This window comes from Schistocerca nitens, chromosome 4 (assembly GCF_023898315.1).
Source record: "Schistocerca nitens isolate TAMUIC-IGC-003100 chromosome 4, iqSchNite1.1, whole genome shotgun sequence".
NCBI classification, from domain to species: Eukaryota; Metazoa; Arthropoda; class Insecta; order Orthoptera; family Acrididae; genus Schistocerca; species Schistocerca nitens.
This window is the reverse complement of record NC_064617.1, coordinates 613,962,436-613,989,586: the sequence shown is the minus strand read 5'-3', so window position 1 is coordinate 613,989,586 and position 27,151 is coordinate 613,962,436. Positions and strand designations below refer to the sequence as shown.

The 27,151-nt window shown below is 43.8% G+C and overlaps 1 protein-coding gene and 1 pseudogene across 1 annotated transcript in view; both read left to right on the top strand.

Moving 5' to 3' along the window:
* Positions 1-27,151, top strand: part of LOC126252471 (uncharacterized) — a 751,218-nt gene that overhangs the window by 543,580 nt on the left and 180,487 nt on the right. The window lies entirely within an intron of this gene.
* On the top strand, positions 13,434-13,551 carry LOC126254780 (5S ribosomal RNA; annotated as a pseudogene).

Genomic DNA, 27,151 nt, shown 5'->3' with positions numbered 1-27,151 from the left:
AATATCCACCAACCACACTCCAAGAGAAGCTCCGCAGGAATAATGGGCATTATTGTCTCAACATGGCTCTGATGATTTTACTCGCAGCATGCTCCGCATTGTCAGGCCACTATTGCTGCCAGAGGTGGCCCCACCCCATAGTGACTACATTAACCAGTAGTTGGAATGTGTGTGCAAATCTGTTAAGTTGGGAAAAGGAACAATATTTTCGTCTACTTTTCTGCATGTGGCAGTTGTTTACGTTCTATGTTCTTTACATTGTTCCTTCTCTGTTATCACCTGTTTATACTGTTTACTGTTTTGTAGCAAAATTTCTGTTTTTTTTTATTTAATTTTGTACACCAGTGTATTCGGAAGAGAGACAGACCTGTTGATTTTAGGCTAACTATCGTGATATTCATCTCAAGAAAATCAGGACCAAGCAGATATGAGTCCTGTTCTTTTCCAGTCTCTTTCAGTAACAGCTGCAAAAGTTATAAGGCGGCGATTCCACTTAATCTGTAATTGAGCAGGACAATTACCAGCAGACGACGCCATTTTATCCTGATAATCCTCAGAAAAAACCACCAGCCTGTGAAAGTTGTCGCCAACTTGTGGTAGACGTAATTTCCCGAGGCGCTACGCATGTTAGCCGCGCAAAAGGTCAGTGTCGGAGATGGGAACCCATTCATAAAGCCGCGATGACTCACCTTCTTGAAGGGTGCCATCACATCTGCAATTAATATGGCTGACTGAAACATAACCGTACGTTTATTCAACTTTCTTCTGCAGACAAGTTAACAGCCTGATGTCACTGTTTCTTGATGATACGGAGAGAAGCAAACCTCCGCTGGACGACAGTTATTACAGTTTTGCATTCTTGAAGCTATCCGTTTATAGTCTCTGTAGAGGAACTGTCCTCTCATACTGTACTAGATATAAGACTATTCTCATTATTTTGGAATATTTGAAGAAAATCCATGACGTATGAGTGCAGCCCCTTAGGCCTGTACATACTACAAACGCTGCCAAAGGTACATAGGAGTTTCTGGCCCGTCGTTCGTTTTTCAAATGTTGCGAAAAATATTGTGCCATGAAATTAAAGTACTCTACAGCTTAAATTAGGGAAATGAGTGCATAGTGACATTTATTAAACTTTTCAAAATCGAACCCTAGATCCAGAAACATAACAACATTAATGTAAAATTGAGCCTTAAAGACTGAATGTTATTCCATAATAACAATAGCTTTATAAAGTTCAAAGTCTCTGGTAACATGCTCGTCTCTAAACACTTACTTAACCACAAAAAAGAAAACTTTTACACCAGATTACATCAATACCCCATAAACACAAAATGAAGCAATACAGTCTCCTCAGTTTCACGATGTTTAAGTGTTTTTGGAGCAGATGTTTGACACGGATAATCTTTTAATATCTTACTAACTGGTCCCTTAAATAAATATATACGACAGTTAGTACTTCAGAGGGGCCCCTGCCTTAATTCTTACTGGTTCCTAAACTTAATTATCGGAGGTCACTCTACCATGAAACTTAATTTCGTAGAATTAAAGGCATTGAAGAAACCACACTAAATAAAATATAGTATAATAAATTTTGGTACATCAGTTACTTAACGTAATTTATGATTGCCAGGACGCTAGTGTTTGTAGAACAGTGCCACCAGCTGAACACATTTCAAGCCTCTCATTGAAGCCCAGTGCAAGTCATTCTGCCGAAAGCCCTTCTGTCACACGTGTAATATCGAACCACTAGTATTGCCTCCCTTCCTGTCCCAACGGTCCACACAGAGAGCTAGTGTTTGTCAGTACAAGAGGGCTCATCTGTAAGAGTGACACACTCCACACGCCAGATCACTGTCCGGAAGACCCCATCTGTCCCAACACCATACAGAAGAACCAGTGTTCCGTTTGTTTCCACAGTTCATCAACCGTAGTTTTAGCAAGCACGTTATACGTAATGCAGCTACCAATAAAACCGTTCTGGAGAAATGTATACCCACTAAGGCCATCTTCTGTTACAACTTTGATTTGCAACATTCCTACATTGTAAAAATGGGTTCGAATGGCTCTATGGCATTATGGGACTTAACATCTATGGTCATCAGTCCCCTAGAACTTAGAACTACTTAAACCTAACTAACCTAAGGACATCACACAACACCCAGTTATCACGAGGCAGAGAAACCTACATTGTACATCTGTTCCCCCGTCTTCTATAGCTGAGCTTTAGAAGACGGCGAGGCGAGGCGCCCACATATACAAGGTGATTCTTATTGACTTTTGAAAAGCTCATAAGTGACGTAGATGATGCTGAGACAAGTAATTTAATACAAGACATATGGGTCCGCAAATGTCCGGAAATACCCCAAGATCGGATGACAGATGTTTAACACGAGACGTCACCAGATGATGTAAGGTATGTGATCAAAAGTATCGAGACACCCACAAAAACATACGTTTTTCATATTAGGTGCATTGTGCTGCCACCTACAGCCAGGTATTCCATATCAGAGACCTCAGTCGTCATTAGACATCGTGAGAAAGCAGAATGGGATGCTACGCGGAACTTATGGACTTCGAACGTGGACAGGTGATTGGGTGTCACTTGTGTCTTACGTCTGTAGGCGAGATTTCCACACTCCTAAACATCCCTAGGTACACTGTTTCCGATGTGATAGTGAAGTGGAAACGTGAAGGGACACGTACAGCACAAAAGCGTACAGGCCGATCTCGTCTGTTGACTGACAGAGACCACCGACAGTTGAAGAGGGTCGTAATGTGTAACAGGCACACATCTACCCAGAACATCACAAACGAATTCCAAACTGCACCTGGATCCACTGCAAGTACTATGGCAGTTAGGTGGGAGGTGAGAAAACTTGGATTTCATGGTCTAGCGGCTGCTCATAAGCCACACATCACACCGGTAAATGCCAAACGACGTCTCGCTTAGCGTAAGAAGTGTAAACATTGGGTGATTGAACAGTGTGAAAACATTGTGTGGACTGACGAATCATGGTACAGAATGTGGCGATCCGATGGCAGGGTGTGGGTACGGCGAATGAATGGTGGAGGTCGTCTGCCAGCGTGTGTAGTGCCAACAGTAAAATTCGGAGGCTGTGGTGTAATGGTGTGTCGTGTTTTTCATGGAGGTGGCTTGCACCCCTTGTTGTTTTGCGTGGCACTATCACAGCACAGGTCTACATTGATGTTTTAAGTACCATCTTGCTTCCCACAGTTGAAGAACAACTCGGGAATGGCGATTGCATCTTCTAATACGATCGAGCACCTGGTCATAATGCACGGCTTGTGGCGGAGTTGTTACACAACAATAACATCCCTGTAATGGACTGGCCTGCACAGAGTCTTGACCTGAATCCTACAGAACACCTTTGGGATGCTTTGGAACGCCGACTTCGTGCCAGGCCTCACCGACCGACATAGATGCATCTTCTCAGTGCAGCACTCCGTGAAGAATGGGCTGACATTCCCCAAGAAACCTTCCAGCATCTGATTGAATGTATGTCTGCGAGAGTGGAAGCTGTCATCAAGGCTAAAGGTGGGCCAACACCATATTGAATTTCAGTATTACCGATGGAGGGCGCCACGAACTTGAAAGTCATTTTCAGCTAGGTGTCCGAATATTTCTGATCACATATTGTACATCGTTATCAGGAGAAAGAAAACTGGCGTTCTACGGATCGGAGCGTGGAATGTCAGATCACTTAATCGGGCAGGTAGGTTAGAAAATTTAAAAAGGGAAATGGATAGGTTAAAGTTAGATATAGTGGGAATTAGCGAAGTTCGGTGGCAGGAGGAACAAGACTTTTGGTCAGGTGATTACAGGGTTATAAATACAAAATCAAATAGGGGTAATGCAGGAGTAGGTTTAATAATGAATAAAAAAATAGGAGTGCGGGTAAGCTACTACAAACAGCATAGTGAACGCATTATTGTGGCCAAGATAGACATAAAGCCCATGCCTACTACAGTAGTACAAGTTTATATGCCAACTAGCTCTGCAGATGATGAAGAAATTGATGAAATGTATGACGAGATAAAAGAAATTATTCAGGTAGTGAAGGGAGACGAAAATTTAATAGTCATGGGTGACTGGAATTCGTCAGTAGGAAAAGGGAGAGAAGGAAACATAGTAGGTGAATATGGATTGGGGGGAAGAAATGAAAGAGGAAGCCGCCTTGTAGAATTTTGCACAGAGCATAACTTAATCATAGCTAACACTTGGTTCAAGAATCATAAAAGAAGGTTGTATACCTGGAAGAATCCTGGAGATACTAAAAGGTATCAGATAGATTATATAATGGTAAGACAGAGATTTAGGAACCAGGTTTTAAATTGTAAGACATTTCCAGGGGCAGATGTGAACTCTGACCACAATCTATTGGTTATGAACTGCAGATTGAAACTGAAGAAACTGCAAAAAGGTGGGAATTTAAGGAGATGGGACCTGGATAAACTGAAAGAACCACATGTTGTAGAGAGTTTGAGGGAGAGCATAAGGGAAGAATTGACAGGAATGGGGGAAAGAAATACAGTAGAAGAAGAATGGATAGCTCTGAGGGATGAAGTAGTGAAGGCAGCAGACGATCAAGTAGGTAAAAAGATGAGGGCTAATAGATATCCTTGGGTAACAGAAGAAATATTGAATTTAATTGATGAAAGGAGAAAATATAAAAATGCAGTAAATGAAGCAGGCAAAAAGGAATACAAACGTCTCAAAAATGAGATCGACAGGAAGTGCAAAATGGCTAAGCAGGGATGGCTAGAGGACAAATGTAAGGATGTAGAGGCTTGTCTCACTAGGGGTAAGATAGATACTGCCTACAGGAAAATTAAAGAGACCTTTGGAGAAAAGAGAACCACTTGTATGAATATCAAGAGCTCAGATGGAAACCCAGTTCTAAGCAAAGAAGGGAAGGCAGAAAGGTGGAAGGAGTATATAGAGGGTTTATACAAGGGCGATGTACTTGAGGACAATATTATGGAAATGGAAGAGGATGTAGATGAAGACGAAATGGGAGATAAGATACTGCGTGAAGAGTTTGACAGAGCACTGAAAGACCTGAGTCGAAACAAGGCCCCGGGAATAGACAACATTCCATTAGAACTACTGATGGCCTTGGGAGAGCCAGTCATGACAAAACTCTACCATCTGGGGAGCAAGATGTATGAGACAGGCGAAATACCCTCAGACTTCAAGAAGAATATAATAATTCCAATCCCAAAGAAAGCAGGTGTTGACAGATGTGAAAATTACCGAACTATCAGTTTAATAAGTCACAGCTGCAAAATACTAACGCGAATTCTTTACAGACGAATGGAAAGACTGGTAGACGCAGACCTCGGGGAAGATCAATTTGGATTCCGTAGAAATGTTGGAACACGTGAGGCAATACTAACCTTACGACTTATCTTAGAAGAAAGATTAAGAAAAGGCAAACCTACGTTTCTAGCATTTGTAGACTTAGAGAAAGCTTTTGACAATGTTAACTGGAATACTCTCTTTCAAATTCTGAAGGTGGCAGGGGTAAAATACAGGGAGCGAAAGGCTATTTACAATTTGTACAGAAACCAGATGGCAGTTATAAGAGTCGAGGGGTATGAAAGGGAAGCAGTGGTTGGGAAGGGAGTGAGACAGGGTTGTAGCCTCTCCCCGATGTTATTCAATCTGTATATTGAGCAAGCAGTGAAGGAAACAAAAGAAAAATTCGGAGTAGGAATTAAAATTCATGGAGAAGAAGTAAAAACTTTGAGGTTCGCCGATGACATTGTAATTCTGTCAGAGACAGCAAAGGACTTGGAAGAGCAGTTGAACGGAATGAACAGTGTCTTGAAAGGAGGATATAAGATGAACATCAACAAAAGCAAAACAAGGATAATGGAATGTAGTAAAATTAAATCGGGTGATGCTGAGGGAATTAGATTAGGAAATGAGACACTTAAAGTAGTAAAGGAGTTTTGCTATTTGGGGAGCAAAATAACTGATGATGGTCGAAGTAGAGAGGAAATAAAATGTAGACTGGCAATGGCAAGGAAATCGTTTCTGAAGAAGAGAAATTTGTTAACATCAAGTATAGATTTAAGTGTCAGGAAGTCTTTTCTGAAAGTATTTGTATGGAGTGTAGCCATGTATGGAAGTGAAACATGGACGATAACTAGTTTGGACAAGAAGAGAATAGAAGCTTTCGAAATGTGGTGCTACAGAAGAATGCTGAAGATAAGGTGGGTAGATCACGTAACTAATGAGGAGGTATTGAATAGGATTGGGGAGAAGAGAAGTTTGTGGCACAACTTGACTAGAAGAAGGGATCGGTTGGTAGGACATGTTTTGAGGCATCAAGGGATCACAAATTTAGCATTGGAGGGCAGCGTGGAGGGTAAAAATCGTAGAGGGAGACCAAGAGATGAATACACTAAGCAGATTCAGAAGGATGTAGGATGCAGTAGGTACTGGGAGATGAAGAAGCTTGCACAGGATAGAGTAGCATGGAGAGCTGCATCAAACCAGTCTCAGGACTGAAGACCACAACAACAACATTGTACATCGCCGCACGTGTAGCTTGTAGATCCTACCCCGTCCGATAGAGGACGTGCTACACATCGCTCCGCTAGGCTCCTCTGATTTCATAAACGTAAGCCTTGTACTATCACTATTGCGAGAACTAGTTTATAACATCGGATAACACAAGAACTAAAACAGAGTAGCCTAGCGGTAGGATCGACAAGCCCAACCGCTGCATGTGTGGCGAGGTACCTCATCTCGTGACGTCAAATGTTCAACATTTGTTATCCAATCTTGTGGTATTTCCCGAAATTTGTGTCTCCATGTGTCTTACATTAAATGAAATGTCTCAGCGTCACCTGTGGGGTTTTTAAACATTAATAAGAATCACCATATATATACAACACGAGCGTAACTACACGAATCCCAGTGACAACATGGAGGTAATCACAGAGTTTTGCCCTAACCCGTGGGTACTTTAGAGTATGTCTCTGCTGTTCACAAATGAATTCTACGAATGCCCACCCGAGGCAGTACCATCCATTAGACTTGATAAGCCGGCAAACACTGCTCAAGTGTCACGATAATGGCGAACCAGTATCCTCAGAATTATCGTGCTAGGAAACACGCCTTCGCTACACCGTCACATTACTCCAGAAGCTCAGATTTTGGTGGGGAAGGGATAGGGCCATTGCGTGTTGAAAGTGTGGATGTTAAACCCTCTCCTCTCTAATACGAGCCCAGTGTCATAGCGACTACGCTGCCTCACTCTCTAAATTTTATTTCATTTACTTTGTCACCTTTTTGGAGAACAAAACAGAATCGCTAGCAATCACCGACGTCTCTGTTCTTGGTATTGACAGTAAAAACGAGTGCAGCAAGATGACAAAGTAGTCTGCAGTTTCTGCTGTCTGTAAATGAATCTCCCCACAGACTACACCACAAATTGAACAAGAGGAACCGCAACAGCTGACTCGTACAAAAGAAACAGTATGCTATTAGAGAAACAATGTGGGTAAATTTCACTCTAAGAAAGAAATCACCGAGTAATCGGATAAGATTCATTTACCGCATGACTGACGTTTAATGCACTGCGGGTGGATGCCTGCCGCATTCGAGAAGAAAGACATGACGTAAGGGGCCTTCATTTCTGAATTCCAGCGGCTAGGTAAATAACAGCGCGGGCGTGGGACAAGTGGCAGCCCGCAGTCGTTTGTGCAATATCACCGGCCGTAAGGGGCGGCTGGGAGGCTGTAGTAGCCTGCAGTGGCTGCAGGCAGCCGTTCCATTCCTCACCACTAGTCTGGACAGCTTAATTCCGCGTGCCTCCGCTTCATGCTGAACGCCACCGCTGAGCCAGTAAAAGTTATTTCAATGTACGTTTGGCCACAGGCGACCGGTTTCCGTCAAATGAGCCTCTTCGAGTCACAGATCAATACTACGCCAAAATAACTGCATACGTGTATGTTACAGTTTCTGCAACTAAAAATAATTATCATTTTGACGTTAAGGAACGTTCCCTCCACTAATTTTGTGTAACTAGTTACATACAGCGGGGCGACGAAAGTCATGAGATGACGATATGCACATATACAGATGGCAGCAGTATTAAAGCTGTCATTTGTACGCAGGAGATTCATGTGAAAAGGTTTCCAACATGATACCGGCACAAAGGGAATTACCAGGCTTTGAAAGTGGAATGGTAGTTGGAGCTAAACGCATGGGACATTCTGTTCCGGAAATTAAATATTCCGAGATCAATAGTGTCAAGAGTGTGCCGAGAATACAAAATTTCAGGGATTACGTCTCACCACAACGCAATGGCCTACGGCTTTCACTTAACGACCCAGAGCAGCGGCGTTTGCGTAAAGTTGTCAGTACTTACAGACAAACAGAAATGCGTGAAACAACCACAGAAAAAAATATGGGACGTACGACGAACGTTAGGACAGTGAGGAGAAATTTGGCGTTAATGGGCAGCAAATGACCGGCGTTTGTGCCTTTGCTGACAGCACCATATCGCCTGCGGCGCGTCTCCTGGGCTCGTAACCATAGCGGTTGGACACTAGAGGACTGGAACCCCCATGGCCTGGTCACCTGAGCTCCGATTTCAGTTGGTAAGACTGATGGTAGGGTTCGAGTGTGGACCCACTTGTCAACAAGCACTGCGCAAGTTGGTGGAGGCTCCATAATGTTGTGGGCTGTGTTTACATGGAATAGAGTCCTGGTCCAATTGCCTCGATCATTAATTGGAAATGATTCTAGTCGCCTACTTGGAGACCATTTGCAGCGATTCATGGATTTCACGTTCCCAAACAAAGATGCAATTTTTATGGGTGACAGTGCACCATGTCATCGGGCCACAATTGTTCGCGATTAGTTTGAAGAACATTCTGGATAATTCGAACGAATGATTTGGCCACCTAGATCGCCCAACATGAATCTCGTCGAATATTTTATGAGACATACTCGAGAGGTCAGGTGATGCACAAAATCCTGCACTGGCAACATTTTTGCAACTATGAACGGCTTTAGAGACAGCATGGCTCAATATTTCTGCAGGGGACTTCCAATAGTCCATGCTACGTCGAGTTGCTCCACTATTCTGGACAAATGTAGGTCCGACACGATGTTAGGAGGTATCCCATGACTTTTGTCACCTCACTGTACAATTGTGACTTGGAGATAGTTGTTTGACTGGAGATGGTTTGTGTGAAGAAATACAACTACACGCTACATCAAGATCTCACTTGTTCTCTGATCCCGTTCTTTAAATATTTTGAAGCCGTGTCTCACGTCTTACAAAAAATATTAAACCACATGTAAGATCTCTGCTTTCTAGTTTTTTAAATATTTTTGCCATCCTTTAGAGGTAGAATAACGTGCCCTTTTTTTATAATCATCAGTGTAATAATTGTGAATGAAAACATGGTCCAGGTAGGCTGTATTCCTTTTTTTATCTGCACGATCGGCCAGCTTCAACCTTATGTCATTTTCAGGCAACTCTTAAGCCTTCAGATTCATTTTACATTGTAATTTATCGCTCATATATGTGGACGGGAATGCGTCTAACTATTCACTGATTTGATACGACGCACAACGACTTTCTGTTGCTTGTCATCCTCCTCATCTGACAAGGAAACGTCGCCAATTTGACCTCATAATCAATTATTCAAAATGACAGTCACAATCGCATTATTTAGTTTGCCGCCAACCTGCTTCAATCCGCGATGGGGTCATCTTCAGGGCAATTTACACCATTTGGTCGCTCGCTGGAGTTTTATGACATGCACAAAATTTGTTTCCCTCTGTCTTTAACAGTCTTTAACCAATATTTACCAGAATATCAAAAAAGTAAACTTTCGGGAAAATCAAGTTAGGCTTAAAAGTTGTTTCACTATATAACCTGCATAACATAATGCACCTCAGACCCATGATCATCTTGTTTCTTCCGTTGTTCTTCCCCTTTCTTTCTTTTTCAGACTCCTTCTTCTTATTGTTTGTTGGTTTCCAACATCGGTTTCTCTGTTTCGAAGAGTCTCCTGTGGACAGTAGCAATTAAAGCTCTTTGCATATTTAGTCCACCAGGCATTCCTATCAATTCCATAACCTTAAACTTGGCACTGCATCATCATTAAAATATAACAGAGCATCGAGCACACATATTTTCAAAGTATTTATCCTAACAGAACGGTTTTTGGCATCCGGTCCTATATACAGTTGTTAAAACTCTCATTTGCGTTTTGCGTCCTACTTCTGTGATATACTTGTGTCTCTAAGACCCATACAGCTTCCATTGGAGCTAATGGTAAAGAATGCCTATGGTTATAGGTCTTACCACGAATAATAGCCATCTGGTAGCCACACCATGACTCACTACTAGGTGAGAAGAGTGCATGACATGGGTTATCACCTGTGGATGTTTAATGAAAGGAGATATCCCATGCTGCTTTTCTCGAAGGGCATAATTTGATAGATTTTAAAAGATTTTCTCCACCACTATAATATACATAAATTTTCTGGAGTTTTTGGTGAAGGCCCATACAGTACTACCACAACTAATTCCACAAATGTTACTGGAAAGTGAGAAAACGTTGATGTTCTCACAGCTTAGTCAAGATTAGAGACTAAAAATTCACCAAAAACAAAGAAGTGAGAACCAAATTCCGTCCTAAAACAGCTGTCTGTATGACCTGGAGACATCGTCATGTGTGCAGGTAGTTTTAAATTCCTCTAATTTTGGGGCTTCTTTCGGCCCAACTTTCTCAAAGAAAACTGCAGAGAATTTTTTAAGATAAAAATTTAAAAAGTGATTTTTTGACACTCATTCACGTACCAGTCGCCTTAGGTATGGGTCGGACTGTGGTTCGAAACAGCATCCTCGACTTTTGCGGTGAGGTATCTACTTTCTCGTGGTACGAGGAACTTTAAGAGCAGAAACGGGGCTGACGACGTATTGTTACAACATACACTTACTTTTACGCCACTGTAAATGACAAATAAGCGGCCTTCTAAAATAAAGCTTAGCTTTCTCTTCATTTTTATAACCATCTGCGGGAAAGCTGCAGAACAGAAAGCTCCTTGCATAAGGCTGCCAGACGCGTTGGCGAAGTCATTTCTTTCCTCGTACAATTGCAGTCTACCACGTTTGCTAAATTACAGACATATATTGCAATTAGAGTTGGCATGCAGAAGCGCCGGTTTTTATGTAACTTGCATGACTTTTACGCGACTTGCATGAGTAATTTCGTAGAATCTGCGTACTGTTCTGCTTGTAAAATGGTGACACTTGTTTATTCGTCATAATTTCACATCATTTCTGCCTAAAGCGTTTCCAGTCGTTAGAGGCAAATAAATTACGTGTTTGTCACCCATAGCCCCGTAATACTGTTTCTACAAAAGATAGTATTTTTGTCAGACATTTCGATTAGCGTATACGATTATCTGGTAAGTACCAGTTGCTTTCTGCAACTAGCCAGAGTGGCAGAAATCCACGCGGCTTCTATAGTGCTCAAATATATGAACATCAATGACTTCTGAGACCATTGTTTTACAGAAACTTTACATAATATATCTTGTAAACTGATATTGGTGATATTTATCAACGACAACATCTGACAACACCAACAAAAATTCAGAGACTCGCTAGCTGTCAGCCTCGCTCAGCTGCCGTCCTTTATTCCCTCATAAGTCATTTTATTAGAACATCTACAGTATGTTACATGTTAATGATGAAGTATCGTGCTGTTTTCAAAATAAGCTTCTCAGAACGAAGTAACGTGTGCCTCCATGCGTGGAGCTCGATGTTACTCTGTCAGATAAATGTAAACTTAAGTCCACAATAAGGGCCTGGGGCCGCCGCTTTGCTTACCGACCTGTATGGCATCGTTACCTACGACGTCATTGGACCGTAAGAAAGGGCATGCGGGTAATGTTCCGCTCTTCTGGGAAGTGGGTGGTTGTGTTTCGGATATGGCCGATGCAAACAGTGCTTGCAACTTACTGAACTAGACATCTGACGCAGAGTTCAAAAACGAGTGGTCTCGTGTCTGTGCCTTGACAAGATAATACAAACAATATAGTTGAAAACACAAAGTAGTATACGCTTCGAAGTATTGCTTTCAAACCGACATGTCACTATTGTTCCACGCAGGATTACCAGGTATTCAGAGATGAGTGGGATTTCCCAGATTTCCTGTTGATCCTCGACTAATAATTAAGCTTAATTGGAATACGTAAAAAGCCCGATTACAACTCAACGGTTAATATTTCACAGAATGTAGATTATTAACTATGCGAATGATAAAAGGCAGTCTTGCAATCTTAACAGAAATTGAAAGTCAGAAGAGAGCGAATCTGACAAACCTCAACTGAATAGCCTTTATATAGAACTTGCTCGCATTCAGTACCGAGCTTGCAGTCGATATTAACGATTAGCTGTTTTCTCGACGGAGCAGAAGGGAAGATTCTACTACGATAGTTTAAATGTGAGCAGGATTATCAATATGGTAAAATGAAGCGCTCTGCTTAGATTCAGACTTTTCGTATTGTGTCATGCGTGTCGCCGTAACACTTTAAGGGTTCATTGTCCTCACTCTGCATGTAAGACGAGTGATTTTTACGATGTTTTTGGAAAAACTATTGAAACAATTAACCGAAGTCTTTTTGTACGTTATTTATTGACCCTCGGACAATGCTTTTTCCTTTAAAAAATCAGTTGCCGTTAAGCCCCAAATCCAGGTAGCTGAAGTTCCGTGGTCCAAAATGAAATGTGTCCGTGACGGAAGTCCTGCAGTCTGCAAATCTTATCTGAAATCAAAAAACAAACAATTTTATTATTCTATAGGATAGTGCACACGAAGTAATAGTATAGTTGTAAAAAAATTGACAGAATAATAAAATGGCGGACGCTTGAAAGAAGGATGTAGTTTTGCTTTGTTTTTCTGATTATGTTTTTTTGCAATAACTAATGAATAAATTAAAATATAAAATAGCCTCTTAATCCTAGTGGACTTATCCGAGGAGTAATTTAGCCAAATTTCAGAAAGATATCTTTCTTAGTGTGCCTGCAATCCGTTCCGCCAGCTTGAGATACGGTGTGATTTTTGATTTCGGATAAGGTATGCAGACTGGAGGACTTCCCTCATGGACACACCTCATTTTGGGCAGAGCAGCCTTAACTCCTCAGACGGAAAGCTTAATGATGACAGAATTTCTTAAAAAACTCAGAAAATCTTGTCTAAGAATCAATTTAAGAAAGATCGTGAAAACGGCTTATTTTCCAGGTTGATTGAGGAGAATGGGCCCTTAAGAATTCAAAATAAGAATCCAATAGCTGCAGTCCGCATAAAATGACAGGAAAAACACATTATACCAAAAAATAATTAATATAGAGTAATGAAATTTCGGAGGCAACGGCTTTGCCGCAGTGGATACACAAGTTCCCGTCAGATCACCGAAGTTAAGCGCTGTCGGGCGTGGCCGGCACTTGGATGGGTGACCATCCGGGCCGCCATGCGCTGTTGCCGTTTCTCGGGGTGCACTCAGCCTCGTGATGCCAATTGAGGAGCTACTCGACCGAATAGTAGCGGCTCCCGTCAAAGAAAACCATCGTAGCGACCGGGAGAGCGGTGTGCTGACCACACGCCCCTCCTATCCGCATCCTCAGCTGACGATGACACGGCGATCGGATGGTCCCGGTGGGCCACATGCGGCCTGATGACGGAGTGCTAGTGCTAATGAAATTTCGGGAATACATTTCTCTAGATATTATATATAAAAGATTAACATTGCAAGACCACAGGTCAGCGGAAATGTGAAATTCTGGCACATTAATAACAGGTGTAACCGCCAGAATATTGAATGCAAGCATGCAAACGTGCATGAATCGTGTTTTACAGGCTCCGGATGTCAGTTTATGGGATGGAGCTCCATGCCTGTTGCACTTGGTCTGTCAATTCAGGAACGGGTAATGCTGTTTTTGGATGACACTAGAGTTGTCGTCCGATGATGTTCCACATGTGCGCGATTGAAGACGAGATCTGGTGATCGAGCAGGCCAACGCAACTTGTCGACACTCTGTAGATCATGTTGGGTTACAACAATGGTATGTGGGGAGCGTTTTCCTGTTGAAAAACACAGCCTGGAATGCTGTTTGTGAATGGCGGCACAACAGATCAAGTCAACAGAATGACGTACAGATTTGCTGTGAAGGGGCCTGGGATAACAACGAGAGTGCTCATGCCATTATATGAAATCGGTTCAAAATGGTTCAAATGGCTCTGAGCACTATGGGACTTGACATCTGAGGTCATCAGTCCAATAGACTTAGACATACTTAAACCTAAGGACGTCTCACACATCCATACCCGAGGTAGGATTCGAACCTGCAACCGTAGCAGCAGCGCGGTTCCGGACTGAAGCACCTAGAACCGCTCGACCACAGCAGCCGGCTATGAAATCGGATCACAGACCATAGCTGTGTGGCATGCAGACAGGTTTGCTGCAGGCCCTCGTCTGGCCTCCTTCTAACCAACACACGGCCATCACTGGCACCGAGGCTGAAAGAGCTTTCATCAGGAAACACGATAGATCTCCACTCTGCCCTCCAATGAGCTCTCGCTTGACTCCACTGCAGTCGCAAATGGAGGTGGTTTCGGATCAGTGGAGTGCACGCTGTAGGGTAGCTGGCACGGAGCTGTCCTTGAAGTAAACAATTTATAACAGTTTGCTGTATCGCTGTGGTGCCAAATGCTTCTCAGATTTGCTGCTGTAGACGCAGTACTATGCACCAGAGTAATAGGCCAGTCTTGCGTCTCGGTAATCCAGTTGGACGTCCGGAGCCCAGTCATCTTGCGACCGTACATTCCTTTGACCAGCCAGCCGTCATAAACAGTAGTTTAGTTCCTGTCAAGTCTCTCTGTATTATCGCAGAGGGAGCATCCAGCTTCTCGTAGCCCTATTACTCGAACTCGTTCAAACTCAGTGAGATGTTGATAATGACGTATTTTTCACCATAAAGGCATTCTTCACTAACAACTCCCCACGTTCAATCTTATAGGTAACTAAAGCTCACGACTGTTACAGCATGTATTTAAAGAAAGCCTGATTTGCATCCACATAGTGTCGCTCCTAGCGCCACTCTTATGTGATTGATTTGAGTAGACATCATATTTCATGTGTAGAAACACGCCTACCAACTTTCATGTATGTCACACAACTCATTCTTGATGCTGCGATTTTTTTCCCCTTCAGAGTATGTTAATTTCAGTCTATACGTGTGAATTCTAGATTTAGCAATGAGTTAGATGAAATCAATTTTAGTTTAGTTTAGAAGTGTAAGGTTCGTAACAAAACTCTACTTTCTTTAGAAAACATTGGGAAACTTTGTTCCGTGTCAGATGGGTTTGCGAAGACAGTCATTACGATCTCATCTAAGCGTCCCAACATCATTCGCCATCAGCTTATTGGCCACGGGGCGGAGACGCAGATGCAGCCAGTTAAGAACTGCACCTACCGGAGCGCCGGTAAGCGCGTAAATTGTCGGCTGCGCAATGAGACGCGAAGTCCTTACGGCGCGGGCGATACGGAAGCGAAAGCGGCCGCGGGCGAGTCGCGCGCCTGCCACTGCAACTGTGGCCGGGTTGTGCTCGCAAATGACGGGTTGCCATGGCGCAGTAAGTGCTTCGTGATCCCTGCGCCGAGTCTGACGATATTGCGAAAAGATACTCCGGCTCGTTATGAAACTGCTGGGGGCAGGAGCCGACGAGAGCCGCTACTTGTGGATCGCCGTCTCGTCGGCGAAGGGCGGGCTATCAGAGCCGGGCTGTCGGCCAGGGCGCGCCGTGTGCTGTCTGCTGCTGGGCAGCGACAACGCCAGAGCGTGACCGCGCCGCGAGGCGTGGATCCCCTGCTGACATCGACATCGCGACGGAGCAAATGCGGGCAGTTTTGATTTACGATGTTCAGTCTAGGTCACAACACGAGGGGAGAGCTATAAATTTCATTGCTCCGAATACAGAATAGGCCGCAGCAGTTGTTCCTTTGAGGGTTGCGAGAGTGAATTTCTCGTTACAGTTAAATGCACAATAGTTTTCATTAACTTTTTGTACGTCCATCCTAGTAATTGGAGGTCTGAGGGACTTCAGCCGGTCAGTTATGTAATAGTTGACTGTTGGAGAGACAACATCGCTGTTATGGGCACTCTGCGAAAACCAGTTGTAGATGTTGGCTACAGATGCATCGTGTATACGGATGATGTTACCCCATTAGCATCAACCAAGGCCTAAAGATGGTGCACTGAAGCACCGGAACTGGTAGACATAAAATAAATGACAGCATAAAGACGGCTGTAGGTGTTTCATTTTATTATTTTTCATTATTCCCAAAGATGGACGATTTAGCGGACACCTTGGCTGTAGAAGTCTGAAATTTGGCTGTGTACATATGCAGAAGTGACCTGGTCAAATTGTCGAGATATGAGCATATGAAGCAAATTTTTAATGAAAAATTTGGTTGAGAGTTAACACGACATACAGGAGCTGGACGAAAATATGGAAACGCCGCGAGATTGTTCATATAGGCAGATGATAGCCATGCCTGCGGGTTGCGTTGTTGTATTCGAGCAATAACAGCACTCGTGCAATTGCCTCAATACGTTGCAAGTGTCAGGTCAGAACACTAATGTGGAGTTGTGAATGCATTATGCCGGAAGTGAAGTGAATTCTAAGATGGGATAATTGTTAGTACGTATGGTGGATGCTTCCGTAACCAAGGTAGCGCAAGTGATCGGTGTCTCAAGAGGCGGGGTATGGAATATTTACGACTTACAGCGAAAGTGGACAAAGTGTTTGTTGAGTGATTGTGACGAACTGTCACTGAAGAGGGCTGTAACGATAAGTAACGGGGCGACAGCTGCAAAAGTCACTGCAGAACTGAATGTCTCACTCGCGAACGCAGTCAGCACCAAAACAACACGAAGGAAGCTCCATAAGCATGGAATTCCAGGACGAGCTGGAATTCCAAAACCACGCAAAAGGTTCAAATGGCTCTGAGCACTATGGGACCTAACTTCTGAGGTCATCAGTCCCCTAGAACCTAGAACTACTTAAACCTAACTAACCTAAGGACATCACACACATCCATGCCCGAGGCAGGATTCGAACCTGCCACCGTAGCAGTCACGCGGTTCCAGACTGTAGCGCCTACAACGGCTCGGCCACTCCGGCCGGCAAAACCACCCATCTATGATGAAAATCCCAGTAACAGGAAACGTGGTGCCGAAGCATTAAACCTGAACTATGTGGCATCATAAGAAAGTCATTTGGTCGGATGAGTCTTGTTTCACGCTGTTTTCAAATCCTGGCCAAGTTTATGCCCCAAGAGTGAAATGTGGCGGGGGTTCGGCGATGTCTCAGTGCACGTGGTAACTCTACATCAGTAAAAGCTGGCCATTTTCCTTCTTCATTACCTACATCTTGCGAGTTTATGTTGTACGACCTGGTTCGCAAACGATGAAGCTTTTAATTGCATACTGTTCTAGTCTTGTTAGCCCATAGTACAAATGCATGTCATTGCATGACTGTAGTTAATGGTGATATTTTACAATGCAAATTTGAACGATATGAAAATCATTGTAGAAAGAAAACGAAACCAGTAATCATGTCTTCATTGTATAATGAAAATTGTACCTTATACCTCAAAAGCTTTTGACATTAAAATTTTTCTATTTAAAAAATTACTTTAAGACCGCTGCCTCCTTCCTTGAAATGCCAGGGCTTACGAAATATTCTTGTGCGTCACGTGCGATGGTACTGCCTAAACCTGACAATATTTCTACAAGACATCTGTAGATGACGAGTAGCTACCTTGTTGAAATATTGCGCATTTAGAAAATCCCGCCAGATACAGCTCCTGAGAAACTCTCCAGCAGTTATCAGGTCAGGAAAGTCCCAAATCAATAGAGAAATAGAATGAAAATGCTGTTAACTGAATTAACTACCAAAATGCACGAGGGCTATTCGGAAAGTAATCAAAACTGTTTTACTTGCAGACCTAGCTACACCTTCCATCTGCTTCTCTACATAGTCGCCGCTCCGACTTAGACATCTGTCGTAGCCGATGTACCAACATTTCAATACCCTCGTCACAGAATGCTGCCTCCTGTGCTTTCAGACAATTTTCTATGCCGGACTGCAGCTCATTGTCTGTGCCAGAATGCTGTGTGCGTAGCCGGCAGAGGTGAAAATCAGAGGAGCCAAGTCCGGGCTATATGGTGGGTGTTCAAACACTTTCCACCAAAAACGCTGCAGGAGTGTCCTCATTGCCCCTGCCATGTGTGGCCGGGAATTGTCACGAAGAAGGAAATGCGTGGCAGTTACGTTCTACGGAGTTAAATGAAATCAGGCGAAATCTCACGGCAGGCACCCTTACTTGGCAGGAGATATTATTTTCTAGGCGTCTTTACGTGCCCACAGTGCACTCAGAACTGAGGAGAGCGACGTAACGCTATCTACGGGCATGCTAGAGACATTGCTTAACACATCTCTGCAAAGCTTCATCGGATATTCACTATGGTTTCCATTTCACGACCGATCGTTCCTTACTTTCCGATTAGCCTTCGTAGATACAGAGGGTAGATGTCGCGGACTTTTAGTCCGTGGCATTCAAAGATGAATGTAACCACCAGACTACTAAAAACATAACAGTCATGTGCTATAGGGTAGTTTATAGTTGTAAGTCGTGACTGGAAAACGCATGTCTACTGAAATGGTTCAAATGGCTCTGAGCACTATGGGACTAAACATCTGAGGTCATAAGTCCCCTAGAACTTAGAACTACTGAAACCTGACTAACCTAAGGACGACACACACATCCATGGCCGAGGCAGGATTCGAACCTGCGACCGTATCGGTCACGCGGTTCCAGACTGAAGCACCTAGAACCGCTCGGCCACTCCGGCCGGCTGTCTACTGAAGAGTGGACAAATAAAACGGGCGCGAAGGCGTAGGGGCAATAATTAGAGGCGCCATGTACAAGTGGTTACGCAAGTGGTGGCGGGGCGCAGCGCCGGGGGTGGGGCCACGGGGAGCGGAGGTGGTGGCGGGGGCGGGGGGCGGGGCCGGGCGTGGCGTCGCGCCGCCGCTTGCCAAGTGGGACAGCGGCGGCCGTGCCAGCGCAGCGCCGCCATGGCGAAAGCCCACGACGGACACTGGCCACCGACCGCCGCCAGCCGCCAGCCGCCGGCAGGTCGCACCTTCGCCGCATCCCGCCGCTCTCCGTGTTGACACCTACTCTTCTGCAGAACCTGTGGATGCTATCGGGGGAACCAGCATAGCAACTCCAACTTAACAGCCTTTTTTGCTACTGTCGAAGTTACACGGCCGGAAAAAAATACATCTCGAAAGACGACGTCGATTTTGATCCTATGACGGCTGACGCCACCTGGGTGTAGATGTACCGATAATGGTTCCAACGTCATCTTCCAACAGATTGCATAGCGGCACAGCTACTAGAGCGTCACCTGTGTCTATCCTTCAATAGCGAGTTCTCACAGCCAGGCCGCTCAATGTGGCGCAAACCTGTGGAGCAAGGAGCCAACCATGACATGGAGACGCATTCGTCCTTTATACAACCAAATGAGCAACTTTGAAAGGTTCAAATTGAGGTCTTCTGAATGGCGGAAAGTCCTTTCAGAGAACTGCCTCACAAGTTGGACGTGCTGCGGTAGTTGTGCAACGATGCTGGTATCAGTGGTCAAGTGAACATTCTCACGTCCGTAAGGGAGATTTGGACGCCAACGCAGCACAGACGCCTGCCAGGATCATTGCATTGTAATGGCAGCAGTGGCAGATCATACATCTACCACATTACAGATATGACGGCTTTGAGCCCAGACGTATCAAGACGAACTGTTGCGAACCAGTTATTAGAAGTGGGACTATGGGGCACGCACATCTCTAGCCCGTCTACTGCTATCGCCACACCATCGACTTGCAGAGCTCTAATGATGCCGTCAGTGGATCACTTGAAAGATGGAATGGTGCGACTTGGTCTTCATCGATGAAAACAGATTCTGCCTGCACGCAAGTCAGGCCCTGTGGCCTGGAGTGCGATAAGCTACAACTCTCGGTCACCTTTGGTGTCTTTGGTGGGGACGCTAACCAGCGATCGATGCTTGCAGTATGTCGTTAGATCCCTCCTTCTGCAGTTCTTGCAATAAGAAGGTGATTTGTTGTTCCAAAAGGACAATGTACACCAATACACTGCTCGTGAAACTCAACGTGGTCTGCAAGACATGCAGCAACTTCCCTGGCCAGCACGATCTCCAGATTTGTCTCCAGCCACGTACGTGTAGGATATGACGGGACGAGAAATGACTCATGCGACTGGTCAGCCAACAACTCTTACAGAACTATGTGAGCAGGTCGAGCAGAAGTGATGTAATGTATCCTAGGACGGTATTCGCCATCAGTACGATCGACTGGATCCATGGTCAGTGTATGCATTACCGGCTGTGGAGGCTATGCCATGTACTAATATGGGTGTTTCAGCACGGGGCGATACCTAGCACCTCAGAACCTCTTGTGCTTTTGATCTGGAAATACAATCATTTCATGTACTCCGTATGCGCTGCTGCAACAATAAACCTCTAAAGGGGTGTACTAATTGCTTTTTCCGGCATTACATTTTGAAAATATCGAACGACGAAAAGTGCCACTGTTGCACATTGAAATGAGTAATTACAGTGTTGTCCATGAGAACTGTAACGTCAGTAACTAAACATCACTTATTGTGGGCATTCAGTACGGCAGGAACAATGAAATATTAAATTTGTTGGTGATTTGGGGAATAGGGCTTACCGGATACATAATTAGGTACACAGGATTGCCAACTCCGACAGCAACAATGGCAGAAGCGCGGCTGGGCATAGAGTCAAAAATGGTTCAAATGGCTCTGAGCACTATGGGACTTAACTTCTGAGGTCATCAGTCCCCTAGAACTTAGAACTACTTAAACCTAACTAACCTAAGGACATCACACACATCCATGCCCGACGCAGGATTCGAACCTGCGACTGTAGCGGTCACGCGGTTCCAGACTGTAGCGCTTAGAACTGCTCGGCCACTCCGGCCGACTCTGCGTGCAGAATGGTGATGGATAGATCTGAAAGTGACTCTTTGGGGAGAACGAACATTGCAAGACCGCATTCGTCATGGTTATATGGGCCCAACCATCTATATCTTCTTGTAAAAATTTTCAGGTAATTATGTTAGAAGCAGAAAACGCGACAGGTTGTTAAATGTAATATCACGAGTTCTAGAATCACTTTCAAAATCTGCGGAAGTGAAAGTAATCTTGAATGCAAGTGTTAACAATTAAACGTTATTCGCTACTAATGCTGCCTCAGTTGTAAAATATACCGCTGTTAAGGATGTATGCATTATAGTTCAACAACTTCTGCTCTTTTAGTCACTGTATATCATGTATCATCATTACGTTGGAAGTAAGGATGTAGGTTAACGTCTCATGAGTACCAGTGTCGATAGAGATGTATTTCTCCTGATCCCAGCGTGGTTGTAAAATGAAATGTTGTTCATAAACGAAAGTAATAATCTGTGGCATATTATAATACATATGTCTTTGAAACCACTGGAAACGGTTTTCGAACTATTTCTTATGGTGGCCATGCTGGATTTTAGATCGTGTCGTGACATAATTGTAAGATTAGAAGTTCGGGGATATTTTTAGAAAAACATTTAAATTATCTACGTTCCTCTCAAATGAATGTTCCTAGGTGTCTAAAACTTGTTGATCACTGCCCTTCGTTAGGTCACAACTAAAACCAGAAAAATACTTTTATGGCAAAATGACAATATCTCGGCTGCAATTTAGAAAATCTGTCAATTACTGTTTTCACAAAGAAAATTTGAAAGATCGCATCAATCTACAGTTTTAAATTTCTGCATTTAGTTGTGACTGCTTGGGAGCAATAACCAAGTCCTGCCGTGCTGCCTTGGGAACGGCTAATTTCTGTTTGGACGGAAGCAGGCACCATCCAGACGGATGGGCGCCTTGACGGTAGGCAATCCACCGTTACAAAGTCTCTCACGCCCCAGTGTCTGACCTGCTGTAATCTCCAATGCCTTTTTGTTCTGTTATATGCAGCTTCGAGTTGATTTCTTTTACTGTTGAATGATGGTTTCGGTGGTAATACCGTAAGGAATCCCATTAAGATTCGTACAGCTCAATAGCGTTTCACCGTTGTCCTTATGAAGGTAATGGATAGAAAGGAAAACAAGAGTGGGACTCGAGAGCAGCTCTTAAGCAACATTGGATGGAGTTTTGGTTCCGTAAATGCTGGCGGGGAATAGTTATCAAGGTACTGTGGACAATAACGCGCACTCAGCTACTGATGTATTTAAAGTTTTACTGGAGTGTGTTGGAAAGTAATGCCTCCGAATCTTTATTCTTTTCTCAAAATCGGTTGAGTTATTACATGTCATGCATATCGCTCGGTCGAATTTCCAGTTTCTCTGACACAAGTTGCAGCCCTCTGCTGCTAAATTCCGAATTGTAGCGGATAACACGGCGATGCGTACCGTAACTATGTCGGTGCTAGAGGAACAGTAGAAATTCCACTTTCATAGTATCAATTGTTAATTTATTTCCTGTCGAAGTCTTCAGTGATTTGTCTACCATGATGCGTATAGCCCCATCGTGCCTGCACTTTTCTACTGATCCAGCGCGTATATCGGTGAGAAACTACAGCAGCACGTCAGGAAGCATTTGATGATGAAGAGTAACTGTCTCGTTGAAATAATGTGCAGCTTTCACAACATTATTCGATGCGACGCCCGTAAAGCACTGAAGCAGTCCTTAAGTCGTTTTTTCCTTAGTAGGAGTGATAGATGTACACTCGTCTTCATTACTTATGTGAAAAAAAAAGTTATTGTAGTATGGGTTAAAGAATGAAGGATACTGTAATAAAATTAGTTGGTTTCGGCTAATCTTCGGTGATCTACAAACAGAAAAACAAAAATTCGCTTGAATTTTCTTATATTATTATCCATATATAGTCAATTACGTTTTGTTGCACTTCATTACTTAATGAGAAATATAACACTCCTATTTCCATCAAAGTTCGCGGCGTTCAGAATGAAAGAAAATCTCAGACTGCAACGGTGTCGGCTTGCGCGATATTATTATACGCTACATTTCTCGCAAAAAATGCTTCCCTCCTTATTTACCAACTCCCATTTTGATCAGACGTAGTAAATCTCTCGAGAAAACCCGAGATCCGAACTAGAGCTTTAGTTTAATGGCACAGTTATTGCTGCCGCTTATAATCTCAATTTACGGCGAGCTCCGGCCGTTGTCTAGGCGCTTTACGGATGACGAGTAGTCACGCGCGCTGCCGCGCCGTTGTTTAGCTGGGAACCTGGCGGGCCTGCCACCTGTGTCTCGCCAGACCCGAGCCACGTGGGACGGCTAAGTACTGACATTACTCTTCTACCGGTACAGAGCAGAATCGTGCTAACTCGAATAATAACAATGGCTTTTAATATTCTCGTATGCTGATTTACGGATTCGCGTGATATATGCGTCGAGTGCTGGTACGTATATTCGCCCGGCACTCTAAAACACGCCTGATTAGCATACATTAACAGTTAATCTCCGTACAAGAGCACACATTCGTCATTTCAGGCTATTATATACAAGATGGATGGTCGATCTCCTGAGACGTAGAGAACAGTGTCACAGGCTATGCTGCGGCCGTCAGTCGTTGTAAATGGTGTACCATCTTAGTAACTTTATTCTCACGACCACGAAGCTCGAGAATGTGTAGAGTTTTTTGTATATTTATGGTAGATTACAGCAATGCAGCGCATTATAAAATGTAATGAAAATGTCTATTAAGTTATCAGCACATTTAAACTCCCGAAGTACGAAAAAATCTGCCATGAAACAAATGGAGCAGAGTATCTGTTGCTCCAGCTCTTCTGCTTGATTTTCTGTGCAGTTGTCTGTGTTTCTATTATAAAATCGGATTCTACACTGCCCAAAAAAATAAGCGAAGCATCGAGAAGGGGAGGAGCAAACGAAATGAAACTTAAAGGTCGAGAGGATATGTGACGTTATTTCAGTTGTTACAAAATTGAGTCAAGCTTACAAAGAACTGGGCCGTGCGAGCCTCAGTTAGAAATATGACACATCCTGTCTGGCCTGGATCCATGCTCTGATACAGTTGAGAAAGTTGTCATGATCCCGCTCTGTCCCCTCCTGATGCAAGTTAGCCTACAACTCTTGTAACTGGTCCTTGACTTCCCGGACACTGACAATAGGACGGAGTTGACGCCCGAGCTGGTCCCACATGTGTTCTTTTGCAGACAATCTTGTTATCATCTTGTTGGCCACTACATTATCTCACCATAATCCAGATGGTCATAGAGACATATGCCATGCTGGGCAGAGATTGTCTTGTTCAGATATGGCACTAAGATACAGTCGCATGAGAAGTAACACATGAGGATGCAGGACGATCGTGAGGTACTGCTGTGTCGTCACAGTTCCCACAGTCACCGCCAGCCAGTCTGCAGTCATACCCGTTGACTCCCCACACCATGATGCCCGGAGCTACATCACTATGCGTCTGCAAAACATTGAAAGAATGGGTGCGCTCTAACCAAACGCAAACGTTTGTGTGTGGTGTCAATAGCAGCCTACGCATGGGTCTGTAATTCCCTCAACGGGTTCAAATGGTTTAAATGGCTCTCAGCACTATGGGACTTAACATCTGAGGTCATCAGTCCCCTAGAACTTAGAACTACTTAAACCTAACTAACGTAAGGACATCACACACAACCATGCCCGAGGCAGGATTCGAACCTGCGACCGCAGCGGTCGCGGGGTTCCAGACTGAAGCGCCAAGAACCGCTCGGTCACTGCGGCCGGCTCCCTTAACCGGCTGCTACTATAGTCCACCAGTGTTGCAGGACGACACAGAACGTTGCAGGGAGTACATTACGTGTTCTCCGATGGCGGGCACAGATGTGAAGTGGTTACGATGTACTTAGTACCCCATACGGCAACCACAATTGTGGTGGCCAGACGTGGTGGTCCGGAACTTTAGTACGTCTGCCCTCACGTTCCCATGCCGTTCATTATCAAGCCACTATCACATTTTAGTGCCCCACAACTCTAAAATTATACGATTCGACCAGTCGGTCAAATGAGGCCCCTTTCGAACTCTTACAGATGCTGATGACGCTGTCTCAAACGAGTACGCATTATCTTCATGCCGTTCAAAGTGATCACTCAACATATGTTCGCCTCTTTAGATCAGTGGTCAGCGCGACTGGAAGCCATGTAGCGAACCTGGGTTCGATTCCCGGTCGCATCGGAGATTTTCTCCACGTGGGGGCTGGGTGTTGTGTGGGGTTCTCATCATAAATTCGTCATCATTGGCACTCAAGTCATCAAAGTGGGGTTACCTGAAAAGACTTGCAACTCGGCGGATAAACTACCCCAGGTGGGGTCTACCGTCCGTCAATGCCATACGATCATTTCATTTCATTCAACACATGCTGCTGCTCACGTCCCTTGTATCCTACCAGGCCTGATGACAACACTACACAAACAACAGTAATGCACTCCAATGGCCGTTTTACCTGTCACAGAGAACAGCAGTCTATAATCACTTACATACCCTGCAATTGCGTGTTCGTCTACAAAGCTACGTTCACATGCGACCATATGTTCCCGGTACTTCACTTTGTTGTCAGTCAGTACATTTGTAGACAGGAAAAAGGAAATTCTGAAAGAATATTCCGTTTCCCTCTGAGGGGCGTCAATTTTTCAAATTCTAATTTACTTCTAGGATTTTTCGAATGCAATTAAAATTAGACCCTCTTACCAATAAAAATATATTTCAGGACTGACTGAAATAAGATAATTTCCAAAATATCCAAGAGACAGCGAAGCACTTGTGAGGTATTTCACAAAGGAAAGTGTAAGCAACGTTTTTGTATTTTGATCACATGTGGTGATAGAAGGCAGACACTACTGGCAACTTAGTGCACTGCTGTTCTACCATGTGAACTAAAGTACCATTATTACTGTTTTTTAGGTCTTTAACGTGTAGAGAGTGTCCCAGGAGGAATGTCAATACTCAGAGAGATGACAGGAAACACCATTAGAATCAAAAATGTCCAGTAAACTCTGGCTCTAAAATGCATGCCTTAAGATCTATGATCACTTCTTCATCTTCGATATTGTGAAACATATCTCTTCTACTGCAAGCTCTTTGCGTCCATGTTTGCGGAATTCACAGTATGGACCAAACCAAGAAAAACATAAAAACTTCTTCATATGAGGCAGCCGCAACTCTGTAAGTCCATTTTGTAATATGAAGGACCCGCAACGGTTGGCTTCATCTTTTATTGTATACACCGCAGGCTTCGGAGCACTTGAAGTTCCGTCATCTGATGTAAAAAATAAGATTATTTAACCATATACGGTCATCCACACCACAACATTGTCATGGAACCAAAAGTTCCGTTCCAAAAGGTAAAAGGGACAAAAATTCCATGAAATGTTCCGCCGTTCTGCACGACCGGGAACACAAACAGGAAAGCAATGTAACTGTGAAATAATTTTCCCTGTTTGTTTTCCCGGACAAGCAGCACGGGGGACAGTTTTTATGGAATTTGTGTCTCTTTTATCTTCTGACACGGAACCAATGATTCCATGACAATATTGGGGTGAGGATGGCCTCAGATGTTTAAGTGTTTTTACGCCAGATGATGAAACTCGGGTGTTCCGAAATCTATTGCATATTCAATAAAAGGTAGTTGATTAAGCAACTGTTGCGCTGTTTCTTCAGTTTACAAGAAAAATATTTCCAGCAACGTGGGCAATTTCTGAAATGCATATCAAGAGCTGTGAGCTCTTGTTCATCTTCGCTATCGTGCAACACATCTCTTCTACTGAAGAGGTGTCCGTTTTAGAGCCCATGTTAATTTGACTTTTTCCCATCGGATGATAGTTCCTTTCATATCACATAATATTCACCAATCCTTCTGCGACAACGTGTATGTATGGTAGACCAGCACAACCTAATAAGGCGAG